At 46.4% G+C, this 6,826-nt stretch overlaps 1 non-coding gene across 1 annotated transcript; it reads left to right on the top strand.

The window, feature by feature from the left end:
- Nucleotides 1-308: 308 nt before the first annotated feature.
- LOC115065640 lies at nucleotides 309-499 on the top strand. The gene has a single exon (XR_003845410.1). It is a non-coding gene; the product is annotated as a U2 spliceosomal RNA (small nuclear RNA).
- Nucleotides 500-6,826: the final 6,327 nt, after the last annotated feature.

Here is a 6,826-nt window from a genome sequence, read left to right as displayed (position 1 = left end):
GGACAAAGCCTTACTTTAAGGGAAACACTGAGAGGTCACTTTTAAATGGTGCTGAAGTGACTGGTGTAGATATGAAATCAAACTGAAGGCTTAAAAACAAACTAACCCATGATGGCAGAGATAAAAATAGTTACTGGCTCCTGGTGGGTGAGAAACCAGGCTCAAGCCAACTTCCGATGGCCAAGGCAACTTCCGGTGGTCCAGGCAATTTCCGGTAGCCATGGACGTGCTTGTGTTTGGTGGCGGGGTTGGTCCTGAGTGTATGTTTTTCTCAAGATTCATCAGGCTTCACACTTAAGAGTACACATATCGCTTCTCGGCCTTTTGGCTAAGATCAAGTGTAGTATCTGCTCTTATCAGTTTAATATCGAAAACGTCCTCTATCCGAGGACAATATATTAAATGGGTTTTTGGAGTTAGGAGTTGGAATAGGAGCTTGCTCCGTCCACTCCATGCATCGACCTGGTATTGCAGTACCTCCAGGAACGGTGCACCCCCCTCTGGGGAATAACAACTGTTCAAAGTAAAAAAAAAAAAAAAAAGTACACATGTTGATAAACTTGACCTAAATTTGAAAGAAAAAAAACCTCTCATGCTGGCTGCCATGTGGAGACAAGATGGGAGCATGGGAGCGACGAAGCAGCTGGAACTGTGTCAGGGAAGAGCCGACATGAAGTGAACTTCAGTGCAATCTGAGTCAGGTTTGAACTAGTAGTCCCTTCTAGGACATCTTTCTCTTAGGGTGACATCGTCAGTCTTCTCCTATGGCTCCCAGTGTGTACCAGTGGCCCCATTATAATTGCCTCACATACATGACTGCGTGCCCTCCCTGTGCCAGGTCATTACCCATCTTTTGAGAGGAGGTTTTGAGTAAGATGACATCTTGTCTCCATTCTAAGCTTCCTTCTTCCTCATCTAGTTATATCTACACCAACCTCTGGCTCCTGGGGTTTTTTATGAGGACTTGGTATAGAGGAAATACTGTTTATTCCTAATTCTAAGTAGAACACTACCTGCTATGCTGTAGGTACTTACAAAATTCTTTCTTTTTGGTTAAAAAAAAAAAAAAAGATGCCATGAGGTAAAATCCTGCACGGAGGGAGTTGTGGGTACAGATTCGCTCAGCTGGAAAGCACCAACAGAGCCCACAAGATCTTAGATCATATAAGTCTGCATTCATTAGATTGTTGGAACATCCAAGTTTCAAATGAGGTTCAGATTAGTGGAGGGTTGGTTCAACTTCTAGGGCTGGAGAAATGGTTCGGTGGTTAAGAACACCAACTGCTCTTCCAGAGGTCCTGAGTTCAATTCCCAGAAACCACATGGTGGCTCACAGCTATCTGTCATGGGATCCGATGCCCTCTTCTGGTGTGTCTGAAGACAGCAACAGTGTATTCATATGAATAAAATAGATAAATCTTTAAAAAATGTACTTCTAAATAAAATCTAGGGAAAAGACATGCAGGAGAAAAGCTAATCAATATAGATTTAAACAGTACACCACGAAGTTCAAAAGCAACAGGAAGACTGACACAGGGATAGGCTCCATTCTACCGACCATAAATTCAGCTTCTAAATGTAGGGAAATTGAGCTCAGCCGAAGGAGAAGGTTCTACGTTCACCTCCAAGCACAAACCATTGCTGGAGTTCACTAAGCGTCCTTGTGACAGATACTGGGTGAACTGCCCATCTTTTGGTTAAATGGGGGCAGACCGATGTCCCCAGAGACTGAGCAGACACACCCCTTGGGGGTGGGACATTCTGTGGAACACCAAGGGAGTGATGGGTCTCAGGGAAGGGGCTATCAGTCTCCAGGTAGACAGGGAATGAACAAGCATGCACAAAACCCCACTCCATCCAAAGCCACTGCCCAACTGCAGTCCCCGGGGGCAGAGAGAATTCAACAGCAAGAACACTAGAAGCTGGACAATTGGTAAGAGACAAAGCAGATCTGTTGGTCCCACACCAACAGTAACGGAGGTTAACAGATCAGGGTGAGCACCTGCAACATCTCTGCAGTGTGCATCTACAGCGAAGAAGGCTGCCGCAGACTGTTGAAGACAGCCCAGCCAGCAGTCACCATCCTCCTCCCTAAGGCCACCACTGCAGGAAGTACTGAGAGTACATTCTAGAGAATCAGGAGAAAAAAAAAGGGATCATCTAAATCAGCTAAAGGTAGGAAAAAAAAAAAGAACAAATCAGAAAGACAATGAGTAACGTAGCATATTGTTGAGGCATTGACTGTCGAATTCCTTCCGAAAATATATCAAAGAGCTAACCCTGAATAGGATTATGTGTGGAGATAGAGTCTTCAAAAGGGGTGGTCAAGATGAAAGGATGGTATGAAGAAGGAGCCCTCTGAGATAAAGTTTATCTCCTTATAGAAGAAAGTAACCACAGAAGTGAGGGATCTGTCTATGTGCACACGGAGCAAGGTCATAGCAGGACACAACAACAGTATGTGGTGTCTCTAAGGCAGCGAGAGGCCTCACCTCAGACCAGTCACACTGGAGCCTCCATCCCAGACTTCCAGCCACCAGAATGTCAAGCAATCTCAATAAAGAACAATCTCCAGACAGCTGAGGAGGGATGTAGGAACATCCGTCAGGTTGAGAAGGTCTTAGGAGGGAGGCCTTCCTCCTAAGAATTGGTAGAACAAAGTCTGTAAATACAATCTCAAAATGAATTTGGTTCTCCTGAGTGTTTGGTGTTGAATTCGTGATACTCATAAATAATCTAAGCAGAGCTGAAAAAGTCTACCTCCTGGGAGGAAATGTGGGTCAGGAAAGGACGTCACTATGGCTCCGCTGGGAAGGGTTTGGAAGATCAACACAATGTAATTGCAGACCTTCGTGCTGACCTGATAGATGGACGGACACTGTAGGGTCTGGGAATGAGATGGGAAACGTGGTGTTGACAGGCAGAGAAGAGCAGCAGCGAATTCTAACTCTATCTTCTCTAGTGAGAAGTCAACAGTCGCTGTGAAGATGAGAGGCTCAGAGAGACAAATGCACATGTGTGTTATGGATACAGGCGGGGGAGGGGGAGTATTTAAAAGGCTAAATTACTAAAGTAGGTGCCTCTGGGAAGCTGGAAGGAGAAGAAAGGCAGAAAATATGCTGTGTGTGTGTGTGTGTGTGTGTGTGTGTGTGTGTGTGTGTGTGTCAGGGACAGAGACAGACACACAGAGAAAGACACAGACAGATACACACACAGATCACTTTTTGAACTATTAGACTCTTTAGGTATAAAGGTAACATTTATTTTTAAAATAAAATCCATCATAAAAACACTAAGAGGAAGGAGAAGAGCTGAAAGACAGCAGCCTGGAGACCTCTGAAGAGCAGTTACTAGAGCCCTGGGAAGGTCTGTCCACAGCACAAGCTGCTTGCTCTGAAGGCTCCCATCCCTCTGACTCCAGCCCTGGCAGGAGACCCTGCCCCTTCTGAAGAGGCAGTGTACGTGAACTACGCATTGCGTGTGAAATCTCTGGATAACTCTCACTGGATCTGCAGGCCTGCTCACCTGTTTACAGGGCTTGTTTTAAGCAAATTTACCCAGGCCAACCTGATTCTTCTTCTCAGGACACCTCAGCATTGGAGTAGGTTTGATGAATCAAGATCACAGACCCAGATGTCTTATTTTTCTAGCTCTGGGAAAACAAGGTCCCCTGACTCACTGGCCAGCTCAGACCAAATCTATTGATTCTACTTCAAGTTGATCAAAGCACACAGGGTCCTACTTCTTGCTAGGACTGTCTAAACTGATGTATTTATTATTAGTTATTTTACTTGTTGCTGTAGTAAAAAATATTTTAAGAAAGGAAGGTCTTGAGCCATTCATCTTAGCTCGAGAGTCATTCATCTTAGCATTGGGATTGGGGGGAAGCTAAATTTGTGTGGCTGGAGCCTGAACTGGTTGGTCACTTGCATTCACAATCAGAAAGCAGGAAACAATGAATGCTTAAGTGCACCTGACTAGATCTCAGCCTAGGGAATGGTGCTACCCACAATGGGAGGTCTTCCCAGTACAGTTAATCTAATCAAGATAACCGCTCCCCCCATAGGCAATGCTCAGCGACTCATCTCACATGACTCTAGATTTCATCACATTGACAGGTGAGACGAATTACCATAATTTGAGATTAATCCTGAAAGTCATTTTTAAAGGTTAATAATTACAGATGTGTGTTGAGTACTGTGAAGGTGGTCAAGTGGCTGGAAGGAGACCCGCTCGTCACGGAAATTCATGCACGGTCCAGCTTCAAAGCTTCTTCAATCCAATATTTACTTCATTACAACCTTTTCTTTTTCAGTTTGAACAACTTATTTCTCAATTTCCCCATTATTTAAAATCTTGAGAGACTGATCTCACCTCATGACAAGTTCAACATATGTTTGTCACCTGAACAGACCCTTTGGAGTGCCTTGTTCATTGGCCAGATCATCCACAGTATGTGCCTGAGGATCTGATTCTGGAGGTGCCATTCATGAACACGAGGATGTCAGAAGGCCTGAGCCCACTGTCTGGGTTAAGGCTGCTTCAGACTCATGATATAGTAGGGATATACTTCATGGTGGCTTTTCCCCTATACCCAGGACCTGTTGGTGACCATTTATGGGTCAGTGTTGAGGTGCACAAAGGCCATGTAGATGCACCCACAGCTTCATCTTTTAGTCTAGTGACCTTTTCCCCCACACCAAGAACAACAGTGGCCCCGACTCTTTGAGTGACTGTGCTGGATACTTTCTGATAAAATACACTGTCAACTTTAAAAGTCTTCAGTATTCTTGCCATGTTAAGAGGAACTTTGAAAACAGGGGCTTGAGTTGCTTCTTGTTTGCTGTGAGCTGTTCCTTGTCTTGTAAAAACTTCTTTTTCTGTGAACTTCTTCATTACTCACCTCTGCATGTATTTCTTCACTGGGCTTTTTAAAAACTTGATCTTTAGAAGGTACTTAAAAACCCAGGAAATTAATAAATCTAGAACCAAGTTGTGTGCCCGACTATTCTAACTGCCACATGGAAAGGGCATCAATCAACCCACAAGCAGGAATGAATGCAGTAAGAATGGTAGCGCCATCACCTACACTGACCAACTGCATGAGCCTAGTGAGCTGCCTGTTCTTAGGTCCCTTACCTTGACCTAGGAAGCAAAATGATGTCCATGGTATGGACAAAGGAGGTAATGGTCTAAGGAGGTAGTTGTCTGCCTAGGATTACCTAGCAGAACTAAGACACAGGCTCATCTGATTCCGGCGTCTGAGAAGAAAGTCTACCATTTAGTTCCCAGTGACTGGCAAGAAGGGACTGAAGGTCAGGTTGGTCACTCCAATCAAATGTATCCTGATACTCTGGTAACACAAACCCACAGCCCAGCACATGGACCCCAAAGGCAGGGGGAGCTACGTGTCTTATTATTCCACGTCTGTCTTGCTCCCCAATACAAAGCAAGTATTCAATAAATGGTGGCCCTATGAAGAGTGAATGAATGGACATGCATCTTCCCACTGGACTATGAGTTCCTCAAAGGCCAACACCAGGCTTGACCTTCCAGGACTCCAGGCTTGACCTCCCAGGACCAACTCATCCTGGGACTCAGAGGATAAAGGTGACAGTGCTGGGTGTTTGGTGGTACAGTTCACCCTTCTCCGGTCAAACCTCTTCTGGATGACACCAGCCCAGTCACATGGGAGGAAGTCTGTGAACCCTGGGAAACACTCCGCTCAGTCCTGGGCACGCCACCATGAGGAACTCGTTCTGTTTCCCAACACAGCTGTACACCATATGCACTGTGACCGTCTCCACCAATGATGAAAAAAGGCCCAGAGGGGTAACAAAGCCATTCCAGGGCAAAACAACAGAACCAAACAGATCACTGAGCTCTTGTGGCCCCAACGCAATCTTTACACGCATGTGGCAGTGTGGAAACTACCCTGTCCTCAGCTCTCAACTCTGCCCCAGTCCCTGGTTCTTAGGGTCCCCTCTGCTTGACTGGTCATTGTTCCTGTTGAGTTTTCCACAACAGGGATGGTCTGGCCTTATTCAGCTACTTGACACAGAGCCAGCCTGCAAGCTCTGTCCCCAGCACCCTATACACACCTCAGGCCCTTCAGGGTGCAGGCAGGCACTTCCCCTGGCCCTGTACAGACATGAGCTCAAACACAGTATCTATATGACTTTGGACCCATTATTTAACCTTCCTTGGTTGTAAGACAGAGATAATAAGACCCTCTTTCCTACATCCAAGAGCTTGGCTGAGCCTACATCATTTTTCCAAACCTGTGCTGCTGCCAGACACCAGTGAGTCCATACAGCCACACATGACTACTCTGTGGAGGTGATACTATGGAAGCAAGCCCCCAACCTAGGAGCCTGTCTGCACAGCTCCCCCAGGCTTGCTCCCACGGAAGCCTCTTCACCTTACTATAAGCCCACGAGCCTTGATGAGATAAGTGCTCGCCCCCAGCCAAGCCCTAAACTCAAGGGCAGCTCAATTCAGTCACTGCTCCCGTGCCTACTTGACCGCTGAGAAGGGGAGCCATGATGAAGGCGCGGTGTGACGGTGGCTCACACCCATGGAAGCACCATTCTCTGTGGTTGTCTGTCCTGCTGGTCCCCAGTGGGCCTCACCTGTCTCAGGAGTGACAGCAGCTCCCGGGTATCCCTCGCCCACGCTCGCTCTACCCTCTCTTCCCAGAGCTCGCCCGGGCTCGATCTTAATTAGCCCGGCAAAGCTCAGTCATCACAGGGAAGTCCTTGAAGTTGGAGATTTCCACAAAGCTAAACCACTAAATCCCAGGGCCGCCAGCCTGTCTTCATAGCTT

The sequence above is a fragment of the Mus pahari genome, chromosome 16, assembly GCF_900095145.1.
Source record: "Mus pahari chromosome 16, PAHARI_EIJ_v1.1, whole genome shotgun sequence".
Taxonomy (NCBI): Eukaryota; Metazoa; Chordata; class Mammalia; order Rodentia; family Muridae; genus Mus; species Mus pahari.
The sequence above is the reverse complement of the archived record's forward strand: the minus strand, read 5'-3'. Positions and strand labels throughout refer to the sequence as shown.